Source organism: Castor canadensis, chromosome 1 (assembly GCF_047511655.1).
Source record: "Castor canadensis chromosome 1, mCasCan1.hap1v2, whole genome shotgun sequence".
NCBI classification, from domain to species: Eukaryota; Metazoa; Chordata; class Mammalia; order Rodentia; family Castoridae; genus Castor; species Castor canadensis.
The window spans coordinates 42,656,725-42,678,919 of NC_133386.1; the positions used below are offsets into that span (position 1 = coordinate 42,656,725).

At 39.1% G+C, this 22,195-nt stretch overlaps 1 long non-coding RNA gene across 7 annotated transcripts in view; it reads right to left on the reverse strand.

Moving 5' to 3' along the window:
• The window catches only part of LOC141423977 (uncharacterized), a 233,855-nt gene that overhangs the window by 14,352 nt on the left and 197,308 nt on the right, over positions 1-22,195 (reverse strand). For 4 of the 7 annotated variants that reach the window (XR_012448744.1, XR_012448750.1, XR_012448745.1 and 1 more), the window contains 2 exons: positions 6,205-6,319; positions 1,573-5,335 (listed from right to left, as the gene is read on the reverse strand). This is a non-coding gene — a long non-coding RNA (uncharacterized lncRNA). Of the gene's footprint in view, positions 1-1,572; positions 5,336-6,204; positions 6,320-18,648; positions 19,877-22,195 lie in introns of those variants that run through there. The other 3 variants (XR_012448743.1, XR_012448751.1, XR_012448754.1) reach the window with 3 other exon arrangements.

Genomic DNA, 22,195 nt, shown 5'->3' on the forward strand with positions numbered 1-22,195 from the left:
TTGATCTGATACGAAGAAATTATTTGATGCCAGGAAAAGCAGAATCATGAGGTCACGTATGGGCTGGGTTTATGAGTTTGTGTTTCAAAGAGTCAGATTGGAAAACTTTAAATTCACAGCACAATGATAGGTTATGCAGAAAGTTACTGTCTCATTAATGGAGAAAACAGTATGTGTTCTTTTTGTGTAATGTCTTTTCACAATCACTATGTTTTTGAGATTCATCAATGTTCATACTATAGCAGTTCTGCTGAACTGTATTTTATTGCATGAAAATACCACAATTTATATAGTGAATGCATTACTGAACAATATTTGGGTTGTTTCCTGGCTTTGGCAAAAACATATACAGCTTTATAAATGATCTTGTTAATTCTTATTTGTATCTTTTGGTAAAGATATGTATGCAACCTCTGCCTAATAACATTTCTTTTTCCAAAGCATTTGTATCAGTTTATGATCCTCAAATACAGTATTTTCTGTTGCTTCATATAACTAATACTAATTATTTTACTTTACCTATATTTGAGAGGTGGGGAGAGAAAAGATATTTTAGTGTCATTTTTGTTTTAATTCATGATTTCAATTTGTTCATCTGATTTTCATTAAGAATGTTTGGAATTTGGAAATGCTTTGCGAAGTTCTTGTTCAAATCATTTGCCCCCTTTTTTATTGGTTAAATGTGCCTTTCTTATTGGTTGCTGACATTCTCCTTTATAGTCTGAATGTTTGTCTTGGTTGTATTTATTGAAACTATCTTTTCTTTCTCCAGTGCTATCTTGTCACCACTTATGCTATTTGGTGAACAGAAATTTCTAATTTCAAGACAGTTCAATTAACCCATTTTTCTACTTATTTACTTGATCTGGGGATCTTTGGAATACAGAAAATACTTTGAGGGAAAACCTAAATATGGTATGCTTAATGTTCCTTTTTGTTGTTGAGAACTTGGTCTTTTCACTTTGGCTTTTTTTTTTTTTTGACAACTGTAGACTACAATGTTATCCTTTCAGGCTAGTCAGGTTGAAAAGGTATGCTGTAATTTCCCTTGGCACTCTGCCTCTAGTTAAGCGGCAAAATGGTTAAATAACCTGTGGATAAAGCAAATTGGAGATTTTAGGATAACCTCTCCATGATGACCTTGTAGACTGGGTAGCTCTCCAAAGCTGCAAGCAGATGCTCTCTCTCTCCCCTCTCTCTCTCTTTCTCTTCCTCTCTCTCCTCTGTCACTCTCTCTCTCTCTCTCTCATTTTAGATGTAGGTTTACAACTGTTGCAGTTTCCTCAATTGTTATGGTTATGTGTAATTATCTCCATTCCAAATGACACCATATTTTTTCTCTTTCCTCTCATTATTTTGGAAAATATATGCTTATTTAACTATATCACTTTATCTTTCGTTTGTCATGATATTTTTCCTGCCATATAGGGAGATAAATAAAGTGATGGCAAGGTGCACTTACTTCATGAGCAAGTTTTCCACAAGTTTTAAAGAAATATCCTGTGTCTTTCACTGACAATTAGATTCTAAAATACTGCAACTTTTTAAAGAATGTTTTTGTCTTTCTCTTACCTTAATGTGTAGAGTTCCAAGACTTAGTATGGTAGTTTTGCTCAATGTGATCACTGTCGAAGGAATCCTTCTGTCTGTTGCTTTACCATTCCCTGTGGTGTTTTTGTCTGCGTGCTAAGAATTATTTCACAAACACTATATAAGCACTATATAAGCTTCTAGTCCATAAAAAAGCATAAAGCATAAAGAATTCAGGTGGAAATTGGGTGCTTCTCTTTTTTTTTTAAGTGTCTCTTGAAAGTGCAACACATCCCTTCTACCAATAATTATTTGACTGATAATTGATTAACCACAACTAATAGCAAGAGAAGCTAGGGAATGGTGCTTTAGCTGAAAGCTTGCTCTGCATAACACAGGGAGGCTATTATCAAATCTAATTGATGATAATGGATACCAGAGGTCAATTATTAGCTTTTTTGCTTCAAAATGAAAATACAAAATTATCTCCATGTTGCTCCAATTTAGTATTCTTTTACTTCCCATCCCTGCCCTTAAATTCTAAGACTTACTGATGGCTTAATACTTTATTTTTGGTAAGTCATTTTAATTGGTTTTGAGTTTAGTGCCAAGATCCTTTTTATTCATACTTGTCTCTCAAGTGTATCAGCATAACCATTTACATTTTGGATATGCAAGTTTCAAGATAGTTTTTCAAGGTATATTCCCCAAAGAGACATATACCTATTTGTCCATTCACTTCTTCTAATTTTTCTTAAGTACCAAGAAACACTATTAAGAAATGATCATCAAATGCTCACTGGAATACACCAAAATTTAATTCTGTTATAGGACATTTTATGCCTCAGGGCCAAACTCCTGGGTTCCATAGGTCAGGTCCAGTCACTCATCCGAAAACACCAAATAACAAGATGAATGATGGTGATAGACAAAGAAAGGAAGTTTATTACATGGTACAGGAAGCTATGGGAAAAGGAAAAGTTGCATTTCAACCCGTCTTCCCAGAACAGACATTTGCTTTAGGTTTAAATAGAAATAAGAATTTACAGCAAGGTATGCATAATTTCTAAACAGCCCCAGTCACATGTGTGTTCCAGTGATTAGAGGTGGTTGCAGGTGGTCTGGCAGTTCATTGCCTCTGGATTGGTCAGGTGGAGTCTTGTTATAATGTGAGCCATTACTGCCTGGCAGGTGGTGCGCCTTGTGGAGGCTCTGCTATTCTTTTTCTTGGGGGAAGTCTCCTTCATCTCTATCTCTTGTGTTATCAGTCGGTCCTGTCCTTCCTGGACTCCAATATGGCAGCAGGAGAGAATGGTTCAGAGCAAAAACACAGAGATAAAAATGGAGACTGAGATGTCTAGCTTTTATCCTGCTTTCAGTTAATTTGTGTATCCAACTAAGGAATCAGTTCTCCTCAGAAAAAAGCAGATTTGGGGTGGATGGAGTGGCTCAAGTGGTGAGGCCTTGAGTTCAAACTCCAGTGCCACCAAAAAAATAAATTAAATAAAAAGAAAAAGCAGATTTTAAGCACTTATTTCAGTTACATTAAAATCTATTTGATATAATAAAGGCATGTTGCAGGGTAAGGCCCTTCAAATTCTGAGTGAATGGGAAAACACTGCATAAGGACAGAATAAGAATACTTACTCTGCATCCCTGCATTGTTTCCAGTTCCTTATTTCTCCCTTCTCAATCACAGATGATCCCCAGTTTTTGATGTCTTAATCTGAGATTTTTTACTCTAAAATGCTTCAAAGAAAGAACGTGCATTCAGTAGAAACCATATTTCAAAATTTGAATTTTAACTTTTCATAGGCTAGCAGTATGCTATATTCTTTTCAAATTCTGGGCCCCAGCAATGAACCACATTTCCAAGGTATGTTTTACTCTTGTGATAGCAAGGGTAAATACCTAATACACTATAGAATATTGTGTCAACACGTATTTTGGGTATTTGTACAAATATTCACCCTCATTTCTTTTGGGTAAATAACTATGATTACAATGGCTGCATTATATACATGATACATATTTACCATTGGAAGGAACTGCCCGAGTTTTCTACCATCCTTAAACCTTTTAGCATCCTCAGCAGTAGGATTCTAAACAGTTCGTGGATAATCTCACTTGTTCCATATGCTCATCAACAATAAGTACAGCTAGAATTTTTAAATTGATCCATTTAGGACAGATGGCCAATTTTAAAATTGGCCATATGTTGTGATAATAATTTACATTATTATGAAGAAAACTATAGAGCATCTCATGTATTCATCTTTTGTACACTTTCTTTTGTGAAAATTTGTTGAAGATTTTTTCTGCTTTTATTAAATTCATATTTCTTACTACTTGCATATTATTGAATTGCAAGAATTTTATACATATTATGGACATAAGCTTTTGAAATATATATATATATTACAAATATTTTATCAGATTCCTTGTTTGGCTTTTTAGTTGATTAGTGCTGGCTTTAAGGATTAAATTTTACATCTTGATAAGTACTAATTTATTATTTTTTACTCCTCTATCATTCATTTTTTTGTCTTATATGAGAGCTATTTCCATTTCAAATTTCTAAATAACTTTCTCTGTTGTTTTCTCCTGGAAGATTTATAATATATCTAATAATAAATGTTAGGTCCCTGGCACTCATGGGTCTAACTCCCTTTCCTCCCAGGGCCAGTGGTCTCCCATGTTGGTTCCCCGCACACATAGCACGAAGTGACATTTAGTGTCTGGGCTATAGATTCGGACAGTGTGAGGAACAAGTTTTTAGTTGAAACAGAAATGGGAAATTTATCTGGCATTTCCTCATAAAAGTAGTGGAAGACCTGGCATGAGGAACTCTCATGGGTGACAGTTGTTAACTTAAGGTATAACAGGGTCCTGGAGTGAAAGCCTTGGTCATCTATCCTTATGCTAATTATCTGTCCCTGTGTCCAATCAGATGGCTTAAGTACAGTGAAATTTACAGGGTTGCAGGTGCCTTGATTGCAGTTAAGGGTAGTAGTGCCCTTTTGAAGGAGGGCTAAGTGTGTAGCCCCGTGCCATGTGGCCCATGAAATGCAGCTCCAATAAGGGCAAAAATGATAACCCTCATTATTAGATGGCCAAGAGTTGTCTCCCCAACACATATATTTTTCATTTGATGTATAGGTCCTTTCCCAACCCAGGCCCCCACAGCCACAGCCTGTACCTCCACCTAGTTTGTCTATGGCCACACATGCATCAAACAATAATGACACTGGTTTTTCAGGATCAAACACCTGGGTTCGAATAACAATGTTCCCAGCGACGTGGCCACTCCTGAGTTCTAACCATTGCTCCACAGGACAATAAGTGGGGTTGAAGCAGGTAAATTGATTATCATGGGAGCACACTTGATAGATGGTGTGATTATGAGTGGATGACCTGATAACAGAGCTGCACAGGAATAGTAAGTGTGGAACAGTAAAGTCTTAGTAACAATAAGTCCTGCCCTCACAATGCACATGCATGGGTCACAAGAGGAGGATTTCTGGGCTGTAAAGGGAAAGCAGATTGAGAGACAAATGAAGACTAAGAGCTTATGCAGGAATGGGAGAGAGTTTGCAGGAGAGGTGTAGCCACGTGGGACCCAGCAGTACTCAAGAGTACTCATCCTTTCTTGTAGTTGAAGAGTCTGAAGTTGGTAGGCAATGTTTTATCCTTGAAAGGTGCCTCCACTGGGTTATCCCATTGACCTTGACAGCGGTGGGTGTTGTGAGGATGACCAGAGGAGGGCTGGTCCACTGAGGTCCCAATGGAGAGAGGGTCGAAGATCCTTTAGGAGAACAAGATCCATGGTTTAATTGAAATTGTTATAGCGTGGGGCAGGATCTGGTCCACATGCTCTCTGAGAAGTTCCCAAAGGAGGTTAAGATAAGATAGTCAGCTAGAGGAGCAGAGTCTGTTGGAAGCAAGTTTCCCAAGAGAAATGGGTGGCCATACATTAATTCAAAGGGGCTCAAGAAGGAAGGGCTTTGGGGAGTCTGTCCCTTTAAGAATACACCGAGGTAGGTGATCTATGGGAAGCAGGGGCTGATTGTCAGGATTTTGGTTAAATGTAATACTTTTGGATAAAAGGGAGATTTAGCTCATTATTTTATATGAATCTACATTTTTAACTTTGTAAAGGTTTGTACCATATTTAAGTAAATTATAGACACCACACTATTACAAGATAGTCATTTAAGACACATGAGCATATATGTAAATGAACTCTGATTTAGTAGTACTTAAAGCTTGACAAGATCAGCAGAAAACACAAATAATTTCTTTGATAAAATATAACAGGATTTCTTTGTAGCTATTACTCAGAGCAGAACAATATTAAGATAACCTTGTTATTTTATAGACATAGAAAATTTGACTTTAGTTTGACATGACCTTAAAAAATCTTTTTGGCAACTTTTAGATTATAGTCAAATTTAACTTTGTCACACATTGAAGTTTACCTATCTATATCCTTTCCAGTAGTTTACTTTTTAGCTTGTATTTTAAAATTAACTTTTATAAGAATTTTAATTTTAAATAAAACTGTCATTCATTTTTGGCTGGTGAAGGAGACCATCCACCCCCACCATGGAGATCTGTGAAGGATAAAGTTTACCCAAGAAGTCAGGTAGCACCAAGTAGGTGATTGAGGCCTACCTGCTACTTGGATGGTTACCCTGGGCTCCTTCAGGGTGATCTTGATGGGGGCTGAGGTCCCAGGGCTGCATCAGTCTTCTGCTGCCAGGCCCAAGAGGTCCATGAGGCCTTCACTCTGTTGAGAGTGGAAATGGGAGACTGACCTACCTTGCAGAGACAAACATGGGCAGGTGTCTTTCCAGTGTCCACTTTGGCCACATTGTGGACAGGGTCCTGGCAGTGGGTGAGGTGAAGGGCAGTTTTTTACCCAGTGTCCCATCTGGTTGCATTTGAAGCAGGCCCCTGGAAGAGTTGTTGTCTGGACCATCTTGAAGTTGGACGAGGTGGCCTCAGGGCAGCCGCCAAGAGCTGGGCCTTTCACTGGTCTCAAGCCTCATCTCTGTTATTAAATACCTTAAATGCCATTTAATCCCTCAAATCCCTGGGGGGTTTGAGGGCCATCCTCTGCCTGTTTAAGTTTTCTTTGAATATCAGGGAAGGATTGGGAAATAAAATGAGAGTTGAAAATAATTATTCCATCCTTGGAAGATGGGTCTCATGCCAAATCATATCATATGCTTGGGTTAGGTATTTAAATTTTTTAATATAAGAGGCTGAGTCATTTGAGAAGGAGTTAAGTCTCTTTTCAATTTGAGAAAGGTCACTCATGGAAAAGGGCACATGGGCTCTGCTAATGCCATCAGCTCCTGCCACCTCCCAGAGTGCTTATAGATGGGCTGGGTGTGCTTGGGAGGAGGTATGAGAGCAGGTATGGAATGCAAGTAGGGAAAGAAGGGTGAGGGTGTAGCAGGGGCTGAGGGTAAGGCTGGCAGTGTTGGTTCCTGAGGAGCTGATGGCTCAGGGTCAATTGTGATTACCATAGAAGGGGAATAGGGTGGCAGATGTTTGGGAGAGCCAGCAGGGGTGGAAGAAAGGGGGATCTGAGTCATGGGAGGATAAGGTGGGAGAAGAGATTGATGTAGAGGACTGGTGAGAGGAGTTGGGAGGCAGGCAGACAGAGCCTGTGAGGTCACAAGTAAGAGAAGAGTTTTCTGGAGAGGAGTTCAGTGGGAGGGAGAAACATAGACTTTGAGAGGGGTTTGTCGCTGGCAAGGAAGATTTGAATGGCATTACAAGATTGGAGCAGGGAGGGTCAAAAGCAGAGAGAAAGGAAAGCTTGGATGAATGGAATTTCAGATCACTTGCCACTGCAATGGCAGAAATTGTCAATATCTAGAATTATGTGAAAATTAGTCACTTAGATTATGTAGCATCTTGGAGACCAAGGGGGAGGGTGCATAGAAGGCATCCCAGTGGGTGTGTCTAATGTAGACTGTGTGGTCCCCATAATGTAGAAAGAGAGAGAGAGAGAGAGAGAGAGAGAGAGAGAGAGAGAGAGAGAGAAGAGAGAGAGAGAGGCAGGTGCCTTGGCAAGTTTACTCTTCAGGCCAATATAGATCTAGGTCAAGATCTAGCCTCCCTTATGTGACTCAAGCAACGAAAGCAGAATCATCTGGTTTCTGTTTGGTCAAAGTAAGCTGGAGGGGCTGTCGAGCTCTTACCCTGGGCAGAGGAAAGGAAAACAGGGAGGGAGAGCAAGAGAGAGAGAGAGTGAGAGAGTGAGAGAGAGGAGGAGTGTCACCCAAATAGGTTACCAAGGTTGGACATCCCTGGCCTGGGTTGCCGTCCAACAGAGAATATCCCAACCGGTTATCCAGGTGTCCCCGTGCTAAATGGTGTCCCCTCTCCCAGTGGGCGGGAGAGGTGTACCTGATGTAGCTATGACTTCCAGACCAGGCAAAGCAGGTAGCCCTGGCAGGAGAGTGACACTTACTAAGTCTGTGGAGTAGGTCAGGTGGAGAGCAGTGGAAGAGAGAAACTAATGATGGATGGGAAAGCCAGCAAGGAAGTATGGTCTGAAATCCACAGTCTGGAGGCACATGGGATCAATTCAGCAGTCTGGGTCTGGGAGAGGGCAGGACACAAAGGCCAAGGGAGCAGCTCTGGGTTGCTGTTTTATCTGGTTTTCCACTCTTCTTTTATCCTATGTTATTCTTATATTGCATATCAGTTCAATCTTGTTTTTCTTTTTAATTTCCAATCATTCAAAGTCTATTTTATGGGTATGCCTTCATTTGCAATTAGCAAGTATAGGAATGGGCCTATCTAGAAATTTAAGAGTTCCAAGAAATTGGTGTTTCAGCACCAGATGTAAGTAAGGTACTGCTGAATAAAGACCACGCCACATGTGAAAAAGAAAGATTTATTACAGACTGCTGGGCTGACCCTCAGGTTCAGGGTGCAATGGTGTGTCTGAATTGGGTATTGGGCTTTATAGGAGGGGCCAAGACATGCAGGAAGGAGAGAGTCTCTGGTCTCTGATTATCTGTGACCACCAGATGGAACAGGTCGGCATGCCTGGCTAGTTGAGTAACTGGAAGTTCCTGAGTTTTGTAAGCAGAGAAACAAGCAAGGAAACAATTAGGGGAGTTTAGCAAGTGGTCATAAATCAGGGGAGTCTGGTTTCAGTGCTAGCTCCAGGACCTTCCGTCCGCCCTAAGAATGCTAGGGACCTAACAATAAATATAATAATATGCATAATTTATTTAGATTTTACATTTGAGACTATGATTCATTTTCAGTTATTTTTTTATATGTCTTGAGGGTCATGTTAATATTCATTTCCATCTATGTAGCCAACTATTGGAGTACCATTTGTTGAAATAATTTTCCATTCCAATTAAATTTCCTTGCATCTTTGTTGAAAATCATTGATTTTCATTGATTGTCTACTTTTAATTTCTCTGTCCTGTTTCCTTAATGTTATTGATACTACTATGCCTTGATTACTAAATCTATATAGTAAGACAATGGAGTCTATAGTTTCTGAATATATTTAAGTTTTATAATGTTATTGTAGCTGCTTTATTTTCTAAATTTAGACTGTTTTAAATTATATGTTATTTTAAAATTATGATACACATAACTTTTTGATTTGTCTTTAGATATGTTAGATTTTAAATATTTCAGATTTTAGTTATATATTTTTATATGTATTTATAAACATCTATGGAATATACAAATGTGTGTACACACACACACACATACATGAGTATACAGTCATGGTCTTAAATTTAAAATCTAAAAGTAGAGTTTTCTAGGGGAGGAAAAAAAAACAACAAAGAAAATCTGTGTAAAACTGAGTAGGCAAATTCTCTTACATTGAAGACAAAAACATGAATCTCAATAGCCCTCTCCAGTGCTGCTGGCCTGGAATACAGCATGTTTTACTACTACAACTTTAGTACCTGGTATCTTCCCTCACTGCCATGACTGCAGCTTCTCTCAGGGTGAAGCTACAATGTACTAGGGCAGAGCTTACTTCATACTTTTCATAGCCCCAGGTTTTATCTCCCTTCCAAATTCTGCCAGCTCTCATTCAGTCACTAGTCTTCATGTGTGCACTAATGAAGTTTATTGCTTATAGTTGTTTTCATGATAATAAAGCAGACACCACTCTAGAGTTAGTTCCACTGCAAAGTTATTCCCTTTGTCCACTGCCTTGTAGGTGGTCAACCAAGTTAGCATATGGTGGTGTTCAGGGCAGGCAACACATCATTAATACTTGGCTTTCTACTCTTTGAGGGTGGTCCTTCTCTCAAAATCACTCACTTGGTTTATCCTCCCCACCTGCCACACCTCCATTCTTTACATCATCCTCCTTTTCAGAGGAGCAGAGATTGTGTCTTTGGTACAATCTAGATTATCTTTATTTTTATTTTATTCATTTATTTTACATTAGTTAGTTAGTTATTTTGGTGGTACTGGGACTTGCTAGAGAAGCACTCTACCATATAAGCCCCATCCCTAGTCCTTTTTTTTAGTTTTAGTTATTTTTCTGTTATTCTCCTACCTCTTCCTCCCCACTAGCTGTGACCACACACCTAGCTTGTTTGTTGAGATGGGGTTTCCCTAACATTTTACTCTGGCTGGTCTGGCACTGCCATCCTCCCAAACTCTACCTCCTGAATAGCTAGGATTACAGACATGAGCCACCCTGCTTGGCCTTAATCCTACTTATTTTAACAATTTACTCAGTGGTATCTATAGCTGGATTAAATGCCTCTTTATTCTCAGGGAAAAAAGACAATTGAACACTTTCTCTTTAGAGCATAAGACCCATTCAAGATAACAATTAATAATAATTTTGTATTATAAAACTTTAAGTATACAGCCTGGAGGAAATTATTTTAAAGTATTTAACTGCTCAGTACATATTTTATTTTCTACTTCCTATTAATAAAATTTGATTTTCAAATATTTCCCAAAATCACAACTCATAGCTCACTTCCAACTTGTTTTATCTGGTTTTCCACTTTTTTTATCCTATGTTATTCATATATTGCATATTAGTTCAATCTTGTTTTTCTTTTTAATTTCCAATCATTCAAAGTGTATTTTATAGGTATGTCTTCATTTTCAGTTAGCAAGTATAGGAATGGGCCTATCTAGAAAAGTAAGAATTCCAAAAAGTTGGGAAATTTACTTTTCTCGTAGAAAAGCAAATACTCTTGATTTATGTGACATGTTATTCTTGATTGGAGTTAGTCAGAAGTTCATGACATTTGAGCATATAGTATTCTTCCTCAACTCTGATGTCAAAATAAATGCTATGTCAGTAATGGAGGCTTTTGCATCAGGATGCTGACATTTGCTTTCACACATATCTGAACTTTTCAAGATCAATCTTTTGTAAATCCATGCTTACAAATACTGTGATCACTTCAGGAAGATCATTCCAGCAGCACACTTTTCAGTTGAATATGGCATGTCTGTTTATGCCCTCAGAGTAGCTACACTTTACAGTGAAACAATGAAGCATAATGAATTTTAGTCTCAATTCACTGAAACACCAAATTATAATCAACTAAAATAATACAGGAATTATGCATTTTGAAAATAAGAATAGTTTTTAAACAACTGAAGAAATGTTCAGCCATATTTACTGAATGAATGCTGTGACAAGGGAGTCTATATTTATGTCAGGCTACACATCTTCCAACTATTTAAAAAAAAGTGTTACTGATTGCAATACCTTATTTAATGTCACAGAGTACATTCAAATTTAGTAAGAATACAATAAAAACCTTAGATGCTATCTAACTGAATAAATGTTGAAAATGAGCAAATAATATAAGTGGTATCTAGCAGAAGTTTTCATCAAAAATGTCACTTGTAGGCCCCAAAGTGACCACGTGGAGAGGAGTGATCTGGCCAAGAGATTCTTTATTGCCAGGTGGGAGAGGGAGAGAGCCGAGAGAGAGAGAGAGAGAGAGAGAGAGAGAGAGAGGTGCAGGGGCTTAAATACCCCTCAGTGAGACTCAGCATGATCTGATTGGTTAGGATCTTATGGTTCATGCTGATTGGAGGTTGGGGCATATGGAGAATTCAAGCTAGACTTGAGGCAGGACCGTGACCCTGGGAAACAGAAGCTTAAGGGTGCAGTAAGAACCTAAACCTATTGGCACCATGATTGCCAACATTCCTCCCTTTTTTGTTTGTTAAGGAAGGGGGGTGTTGTGTTCACTCTGACTTCTTTGAGCTGGCAAGGGGTGGCATAGGGGAAGGGAGGGTTAGTTGGCAAATAATGTTGGACTGGTGAGTCTCATGATGGCATACACCCAGGCTCTGAAAATGAAAATTTCTTCTTCCCTGAAGTTGATGAAGGTCCCTTGCAGCCACAGGTCATAAAAAGTCTTGAGCCAATCCTCTGACCTCCTCATGGTGGGTATCAGCCAACTATCCTCATAGTAGGGAGTTGAGGAATTGTAGCAGGCATCCTGTAAGGGGGTCTTGATGTAACCTGGTGCCCTGGTAGGGTCCATTATAGGTGTCCTCTGGTTGTGCTATCAGGGGTTGGTATCCTTGTAGGAGAAGCTGGTTAAAGGTTTGGTTAGAGATTTTGTTGTCCTGGGTTTGTAGAAACTTTAACAGACAAGGTAGGAGGGTGCAAAAGGCAATCAGCATGAATATAGGCCCAAGGAAGGTTAAGACCCAAGCAACGAGATATGCTGGAAGGGAGTGTTGTATGGGGCAGGATCCTCAGGTTCCTGTGTCCTGGTGGGGGCCCTCATAGCAGTCCTCTAGATGGTTTTGGAGAGGTTGGTATCCCTAGAGGTACAACTGGTTAAATTTTTGATTAGCAATAGCAGACATGTAGTATGATTCAAGAGAGGAAGCTTAAGAAAAGAAGAGCAAGAAATGTAGGCATTAGGATGGGCATTGGCCAGGAGAACCACTGTGAAATGTTGTTCCCTACACAATTTCAAGAGACCTCCAATTCTCTTCTCCATTTTTCTAATTGTTTCTTGAGAGGTTCGACCATTGGGGGATCCCATTGAGCTTGACAGCAGTGGGTGTCATGAGAATGACCAGATGAGGGCTGGTCCATCGAAGTCCCAATGGAGAGGATAGAAGATCATTTTTGGAGAACAAGATGCCCTGGTTTTTCTTAAAGTTTTTTCAAGCTTTATTTTACCTCAGGATCTGTTTACAAATTTCTAGATTGCCTGGAAATTCACTCATCCTATATCACTATTTCTTTCTTTTATTGCTTTATTATTCATATGTGCATACAAGGCTTGGGTCATTTCTCCCCCCTGCTACCCCCTCCCTTACCACCCACTCTGCCCCCTCCCTCTCCCCCTACCCCCTCAATACCCAGCAGAAATTATTTTGCCCTTATTTCTAATTTTGTTGTAGAGACAGTATAAGCAATAATAGGAAGGAACAAGGGTTTTTGCTGGTTGAGATAAGGATAGCTATACAGGGAGTTAACTCACATTAATTTCCTGTGCATGTGTGTTACCTTCTAGATTAATTCTTTTTGATCTAACCTTTTCTCTAGTTCCTGGTCCCCTTTTCCTATTGGCCTCAGTTGCTTTTAAGGTATCTGCTATAGTTTCTCTGCATTAAGGGCAACAAATGCTAGCTAGTTTTTTAGGTGTCTTACCTATCCTCTCCCCTCCCTTGTGTGCTCTCGCTTTTATCATGTGCTCAAAGTCCAATCCCCTTGTTGTGTTTTCCCTTGATCTCATGTCCACATATGAGGGAGAACATACAATTTTTGGTCTTTTGGGCCAGGCTAACCTCACTCAGAATGATGTTTTCCAATTCCATCCATTTACCAGAGAATGATAACATTTCGTTCTTCTTCATGGCTGCATAAAATTCCATTGTGTATAGATACCACATTTTCTTAATCCATTCATCGGTGGTGGGGCATCTTGGCTGTTTCCATAACTTGGCTATTGTGAATAGTGCCGCAATAAACATGGGTGTGCAGGTGCCTCTGGAGTAACCTGTGTCACAATCTTTTGGGTATATCCCCAAGAGTGGTATTGCTGGATCAAATGGTAGATCAATGTCTAGCTTTTTAAGTAGCCTCCAAATTTTTTTCCAGAGTGGTTGTACTAGTTTACATTTCCACCAACAGTGTAAGAGGGTTCCTTTTTCCCGGCATCCTCGCCAACATCTGTTGTTGGTGGTGTTGCTAATGATGGCTATTCTAACAGGGGTGAGGTGGAATCTTAGTGTGGTTTTAATTTGCATTTCCTTTATTGCTAGAGATGGTGAGCATTTTTTCATGTGTGTTTTGGGTATTTGAATTTCTTCTTTTGAGAAAGTTCTGTTTAGTTCACTTGCCCAGTTCTTTATTGGTTCATTAGTTTTGGGAGAATTTCGTTTTTTAAGTTTCCTATATATTCTGGTTATCAGTCCTTTGTCTGATGTATAGTTGGCAAATATATTCTCCCACTCTGTGGGTGTTCTCTTCAGTTTAGAGACCATTTCTTTTGATGTACAGAAGCTTTTTAGCTTTATGAGGTCCCATTTATCTATGCTATCTCTTAGTTGCTGTGCTGCTGGGGTTTCATTGAGAAAGTTCTTACCTATACCTACTAATTCCAGAGTATTTCTTACTCTTTCCTGTATCAGCTTTAGAGTTTGTGGTCTGATATTAAGATCCTTAATCCATTTTGAGTTAATATTGGTATAGGTTGGTCTACATGGATCTAGTTTCAGTTTTTTGCAGACTGCTAACCAGTTTTCCCAGCAGTTTTTGTTGAAGAGGCTGCTATTTCTCCATCGTATATTTTTAGCTCCTTTGTCAAAGACAAGTTGGTTATAGTTGTTTGGCTTCATATCTGGGTCATCTATTCTGTTCCACTGGTCTTCATGTCTGTTTTTGTGCCAGTACCATGCTGTTTTTATTGTTATTGCTTTGTTATACAGTTTGAAGTCAGGTATTGTGATACCTCCTGCATTGTTCTTTTGACTGAGTATTGTCTTGGCTATTCGTGGCCTCTTGTGTTCCCATATAAATTTCATGGTAGATTTTTGATGGGAATTGCATTAAACATGTAGATTACTTTTGGGAGTATTGACATTTTTACTATGTTGATTCTACCAGTCCATGAGCATGGGAGATCTCTCCACTTCTATAGTCTTCCTCAATCTCTTTCTTCAGAAGTTTATAGTTTTCCTTGTAGAGGTCATTCACATCTTTTGTTAGGTTTCACCTACGTATTTGATTTTTTTTGAGGCTATTGTAAATGGAATTGTTTTCATACATTCTTTTTCCGTTTGCTCATTGTTAGTGTATAGAAATGCTAATGATTTTTCTATGTTGATTTTATATCTTGCTACCTTGCTATAGCTATTGATGATGTCTAGAAGCTTCTCAGTAGAGTTTTTTGGGTCTTTAAGGTATAGGATCATGTCATCTGCAAATAGGGATATTTTGACAATTTCTTTACCTATTTATATTCCTTTTATTCCTTCTTCTTGCCTAATTGCTCTGGCTAGGAATTCCAGTACTATGTTGAATAGGAGTGGAGATAGTGGGCATCCTTGCTGGCTCCTTATTTTAGAGGGAATGGTTTCAGTTTTTCTCCATTAAGTATAATGCTGGCTGTAGCTTTGTCATATATAGCTTTTATAATGTTGAGGTACTTTCCTTCTATTCCTAGTTTTCTTAGAGCTTTTATCATGAAATGGTGTTGAATCTTATCAAAGGCTTTTTCTACATCTATTGAGATGATCAAGTGGTTTTTGTCTTTGCTTCTGTAAATGTGGTTTATTCCATTTATTGATTTTCGTATGTTGAACCACCCCTGCATCCCTGGGATGAAGCCTACTTGGTCATGGTGCATAATCTTTTCAGTTTGCCATTATTTTGTTGAGGATTTTTGCATCAATGTTCATTAAGGAGATTGGCCTATAGTTCTCCTTTTTGGAGGTGTCTTTGCCTGGTTTTGGGAAAAGTGTAATACTGGCTTCATAAAATGTGTTAGGCAGTTTTCTTTCCCGTTCTATTTCGTGGAACAGTTTAAGGAGAGTTGGTATCAGTTCTTCTTTAAAGGCCTGATAGAATTCAGCAGAGAATCCATCAGGTCCTGCACTTTTCTTTTTGGGGAGATTCTTGATTGCTGCTTCAATTTAATTTTGTGTTATAGATCTATTCAGGTGCTTAATTTCCTCTTGGTTCAGTTTTGGATGATCATATGTATCTAGAAATCTGTCCATTTCTTTAAGATTTTCAAATTTATTTGAATATAGGTTCTCAAAGTAGTCTCTGATGATTTCCTGGACTTCCATGGTATTTGTTGTTATCTCCCCTTTTGCATTCCTGATTCTACTAATTTGGATTTTTTTCTCTCATTTTAGTCAGATTTGCCAGGGGTGTATCGATCTTGTTTATTTTTTCAAAGAACCAACTTTTTGTTTCATTAATTCTTTGTATGTTTTTTTTGGTTTCTATTTCATTGATTTCAGCTCTTATTTTTATTATTTCTCTCCTTCTATTTGTTTTGGGACTAGCTTGTTCTTGTTTTTCCAGGAGTTTGAGATGTAGCATTGGGTCATTGATTTGGGATCTCTCAGTCTTTTTAATATATGCACTCATGGCTATAAACTTTCCTCTCAGGACTGCCTTAGCTGTGTCCCATAGGTTTTGGTAGGTTGTGTTTTCATTTTCATTGACCTTCAGGAACTTTTTAGTTTCCTTTTTTATTTTATTGATGATCCATTCTTAAGTAGTGAGTTATTTAGTTTCTAGCTGTTTGCATGTTTTTTGTCATTACTTTTGTTGTTGAGTTCTACTTTTACTGCATTGTGATCAGATAGTATGCATGGTATAATTTCTATTTTCTTATATTTGCTGAGACTTGCTTTATGCCCTAGGATATGATCTATTTTGGAGAAAGTTCCATGGGCTGCTGAGAAGAATGTATATTGTGTAGAAGTTGGATGAAATGTTCTGTAGACATCAACTAGGTCCATTTGATCTAGTGTATATTTTATATCTTGGATTTCTTTATTGATTTTTTTGTTTGGATGACCTCTTCTCCTTCTTCGATGCCCATGATTCTCAAATTTGGTCTTTTGATGGAGTCAGTGAGCTCTTGTATTTTCTTTTCACAGATCTTGAGTTGTTTAATTAATAGTTCTTTGGTTTTTTTCTTTAATTACCATTTCATCTTCAAGTTCTGAGATTCTGTCTTCTGTTTGTTCTATTCTGCTGGATTGGCCTTCCGTTTTCTTTTGCAGTTCTGTTTCATTCTTTTTTTTGATGTTTTCCATATCCTGGGTGGTTTCCTCTTTAATGTTGTCTATTTTTGTCCTGAGTTCATTTATCTGTTTATTCATCGTGTTCTCTGTTTCACTTTGGTGTTTCTACAGTGCTTCTATGGTTTCCTTTATTTCTTCTTTTGCTTTTTCAAATTCTCTATTTTTGTTGTCTTGTAATTTCTTGAGTGTCTCCTGTACATTTTGGTTGACCATATCCAGTATCGTCTCTATAACATTCTCATTGAGTACCTGTAATATGTCTTCTTTTAAATTATTCTTGTGGGCTTCATTGGGTCCTTTGGCATAGTTTATCTTCATTTTGTTGGAGTCCGGATCTGAGTATCTGTTTTCTTCATTTCCCTCTGGTTCCTGTACTAATTTTTTTGCTGTGGGGAAACTGTTTTCCCTGTTTTTTCTGTCTTCCCGTCATCGTCTTTGGTGTTGTTACTGTCCCTGAACTGTGTGCAATTAAGTATTTTCTAGCTTGTAATAATAACAATGGTAATATTTGGAATGGAAGGGTGAGAGGAGATGGAAGCAAGAAGTTAAAGAAGAGGGAAAAACAAATAAACAGGCAAGAAGGAGAAAACAGAACAGGGAATCAGACAAGAAAATTTCAAAGGTATAAACAGCGTGCATTAGTGTACTAATTGACAGTAAGCTGTACAGACATTAGAGAGACAGAGAGAGGATTGAAAATTAAAACTAAAAAAAATAAAGAAAAGAATAAAAATAAAAAATAAGTAAATGAAAAAAATATCTATATGTAAAAATAAATTAAGATAAAATGAAAAATAGAAAATTAAAAAAACCCAAAAAACCAAAAAACAAAAAAACTTCCAAGTTCAAATGCAATGAAGTTTCAGTCTTAATAATTTGGGTGTCTGTCTCAGTCTCCAGTCCTGGAGATGGTGCCTCAGAAGTTGTTCTGTAGTTGTTTCATCAAAGGGGATGCATAAAGTAGAACAAAACTACACACACACACACACACACACACCCACACAAAACCCACCAAGTGTCCCAAGTTCAAATGCAATACAGTTTCAGTATGTTTTTCAGCATGCATGTGTAATTTGGTTGTTCTCTCATCAAGGGTAGGGGCAAAAAGAAAAGAAAAGAGTCTGGAGACTGTTCTGAGAATGGTATCTGTGGCTGGGCTTGCCTGCCCGCTGCTGTCAGCCTGCTGTTGCTGGAGACGTTATTTATGCAGATCTCAGGGGTGAGCTTAGCACTCACCTGGCCCTGCAGGCTTTGTTTCCTCAGAGTTCTCCTGTGTGTGAGCCTCTGCTACAAGCTTTTCCCTTTCCAAGCTCACTGGGAAAGGTGACACTGCATTCATTTTCTCAGGCCTGTGTGTTTATTTACAGTTCATGTGGGAAGTGGGTCTTCCCCCCTCTCCTGTGTAGTTTGCCTCCCACCACCACTTTTACAAGCTTTCCTGCTCCTGATTACTGGGCGGTGCTGCTGCTCCTGCCAGCCGCCATGTTTGTTTACAGCTCAAGTGGGAAGTGGGTCTTCCCTCCTCTCCTGTGGAGTTTTCCTCCCTCTGCCACTCTCACAAGCTTTCCCACTCTTGGTTGCTGGGTGCGTGCCCCCCCTCCCACCAGAGCCTCTCCGGCCCACCCGACTTGTTTATTTACTGTTCCGGGAAGGATTCCTTTCCCCTAATCTTTGGTGCACAGTGTGCCCCACCCTCTTTCCCATGTGTCTTTATTGTTCTTATTGCTTATTAGTCAGTTTTTCTTTTTTTCCCGGGTGGAAGTCAGTCTGTCCAGGGGGCTATGCTGCTCTGGCCCAGGGTTGTCTGTGGGAGTACCGCAGTACCGCAAAACTCACCTTGTCTGCGTCTTTCCAAGCCATCTGAGCGCGGGCAACTGGCAGCCCGGGGACCCTCCTTGTTTTTCTGTTTAATGTGAAGTGGAGATTCTCTACGCTGGTTGGAGGTGTGGAGGGGTCAAAGTTTTGCCTCTTCTCAGTGATTATGCCTGCAAAGTGTGTCTCCAGCATCTCTCCAAGATTTCACTATAGGATGCTCGCTTTCGGCTTCCTCCCTCTAGCGCCATCTTGGAACTCAAGATGCCCTGGTTTAATAGAAATTGTTATAGGGTGGGGCAGGATCTGGTTTGCATGCTCTCTGAGAAGTTCCCTGAGAAGGCAGGTAGTCAGCCAGAGGAGCAGAGTCTGTTGGAGGCAAGTTTTCTAAGAGAAATGAGTGGCCATACATTATCTAAGACCCAAATAGGAATATTAGGAGGAGCATAAAAGGTGTCTGCTCACAGACTGCATACCTAGAGATCTAAATTCTGCAAAATCCTATAACTGCCAGGAAAGCTGTAAGCTGTCTTGTGGTGTAGGGGTTGGGAAACAGAAGATTGGGTTGATGCATTTATGACTCAGGGAGTGAGTCTGTCCCTTTAAGGCCACACGTAGGTAGGTGACCTGTGGGAGGCAGGGGCTGTCAGGATTTAAATGTAACACTCTTGGATAAAAGAGAGCTTTAGCTTATTATTTTATATAAATTGATACTTTTGAACTTTTAAATGTTTGTACCATATTTAGATAAATTATCACATAACACTGTTACAAGGTGGTCATTTAAGACACATAAGCAAATATGTAAATAAACTCTGATTTAGTAGTACTTAAATCCTGACAAGATAAGCAGAAAACACAAATAATTTCTTTGATAAAATCTTTCTCTGTAATGGATTTTTGTAGCTGTTACTCAGAGCAGAACAATATTAAGATAACCTTGTTATTTCATAGACATAGAAGATTTGATTTTAGTTTGACATGACCCTAAAAGTCTTCTAGGCAACTCTTAGATTATATTCAACTTTAACTTTATCACACACCAAAGCTTTTATTATACACTTTTCAAACTTACTCAGACCTTCATACAACATACTAAACCCTTTGATGGTTTGTCCTTATCCTTCCTATTTGAAACAATCTTTAGGACAAACCCTTCTTTACAAAATCCCTTCTCATCTAAAAAAGCATTCCATTTTTCCTTTAACTTCTCAAAAAATACATTTATTACCTATCTATATCCTTTCCAGTTGTTTACTTCATAACTTGCATTTTAAAATTAACTTTTATAAGAATTTTTAATTTATTATAAGGGCTGAAGCAACTAATTAGTAGCCCTTATTGTTTTAAGGAATTTATGATAGGCATAGGCCTCATCATCTCTCAGGCTTGAGGGATATTGTTTTAAGTGTGGAAACTGTGAGGGATTTTTGAGTTTTTTTTGAATAGGGAGGGCCGTCCTGGCTCACCCTACACTCATCTCATCAGTCCACACTGTGAAATCTCTTTGTTCCTGAAGGAGGGGGCAGCAGAGATAGCTGCCTGGGGGGAGGAGAATTTGAGCTTTTAAATGAGATAGTAAATCTTGTCCCAGCAGGGACACTGGAGTTTTAGGTATTATGAGGAAAGAGTGACAGAAGAGGAGGTCTCCCCAAGAGCAGGCCAGAGGCCAGGTAAACTAGCACTCTAGGGGCTGGCCAGATTTGCCCCAAATGATAACTTCTGTCATTGGACTGGGGACCAGGAGAAAAAGATAAAGCAGGGAAATGGGCTCCACTGTCTAGGAGGAAAATGGCCTTTTGTTTTTCTGACATTATGGCTCCTCAACATTGATGCCAAGAAGTGGAGTGTGAGACAGGAGACTGGGACCCATCAATCCATAGAAGGTGGCACCTCACCTTCCATCTGGTGATGCGGGCACTTAGACCTCCAGTGGTTATCCTTGTAGAGGGCAGAGTCCCGGTTCAGGGCAAGGCTCTCTCCCGGGCTGTCCACCCTTAAGCATTCTCTGCAGAAGTGCCCCTCCTGCCCACCATGGTAGGAGGTTCAGGATACAGGCCCCAGTAGGGTGGGGCCCTCTCTGAGAGCAGCAATGAGGCCATGGTGTCTCTTATCTTTTTCTCTCCTATTAGTAATGTCCCAGACAACAGACATAGCTATAAACACAGACATGGCTAGCTGTATTACTTGGCTCAATGACTTTTCCCTTCAGCCACAGTCTGAGTTTTTTACAAATATCTGGGGCTGACTGTTAGAAATTTATCTTTGAGGAGAACCTCTCTCACCTGTGACTCTGAGTCCACCCTGGTTTACTTTCTGATAGCATCCTTAAGATGTTGTAGAAAGGTAAGAGGATTTTTTTTTTTTAGGTTGTTGCTGTAAAGTAAAGTTGTTATTTCATATTGACACCTGACACTCTGGAGAGCAGATCTTTGAACTGTTGTGGGCCTCAGTTTCTTCACTTGAAGAATGAGGGATCTGGTCTAGGTTAAACTATGTTTTTCTACTATGAGATGGCTGAAGTGACATTAATGCCACTTTTCTTCTTTACCATTTTTTTATTTTTTTAGTAATGCTGGGGAATTGAACCCAGGGCTTTGCACATGCTGGGCAGACATTCTCCCATTGAGCTACATCCTCAGCCCCAAATATTATTATTATTATTTTTACTTTGGCTGTACTAGGCTTGAACTCAGGACTTTATGCTTGTAAAGCGGCACTCTACTGCTTGAGTCATATAATCATTTCCAACCTGAGTGAACTTGGCCAGAACCCATTGCTTTTCTAATGAGAAAAGAGTCTGGTCTAGTAGAAACATAATATCCTTTCATGTCAGTTGAAAGGTTTGGATCACAGAGATAAAGGCTTGAATGTATTTGTCTGGGCATCAGTACAGCTGTTTAGATGTTTTTAAATATCCCTTAGATCTAATAACTGGAAGGGGACATAAGACTTCCCCTCTTCCTACCATTGCCTGTTGAAGAGGGAAGCACTCGTTAAGAGGTTCTGAATATTGGAGTGGCTTAGAAGGTAGAAATTTGTATAGGGGACCTCAGTTTACTTTTTTACTTTTATAGAAAAGGTCTAATTAGAGTATGTTATTGTAATTTAAGGAACCCTGTGAAGGCCACTTCTCTTGGTCACCCAAGGCATGCTGAGGCCAACCTCAGTACAAAGCTTCCAACATCTACCAGCCAGAAGACTGGAAGATGCAGATCCCATCTAGAAAGAACAAAACATTAGGATCCTGTCTTTTAGCTAACAGCAGGCAGCCTCTTTAATAAAGTCTACCTTTTTAACAAAGAAGTCATTTGTAAAGTTAGAGAAGGGCATTCAGAGGGCATTTCAAGCCAATAACAGTACCATACGGGACAACTAGTGTTAATATTTGGAGGGAAAAATTTATGTTGAGGCCAAAGGTATAGAAAATTCTAAATGAGAAGTTTATAGACCACAGTAATGTCTATTTTGTTATTTCTGGAATTATAACCTTCAGCTAACAATTGGCTTACAAGGTCTGGGTCTGATGCCCTGAGGTGTAAGGTAGGGTTAGGAGCAGGACTTGTGCAAG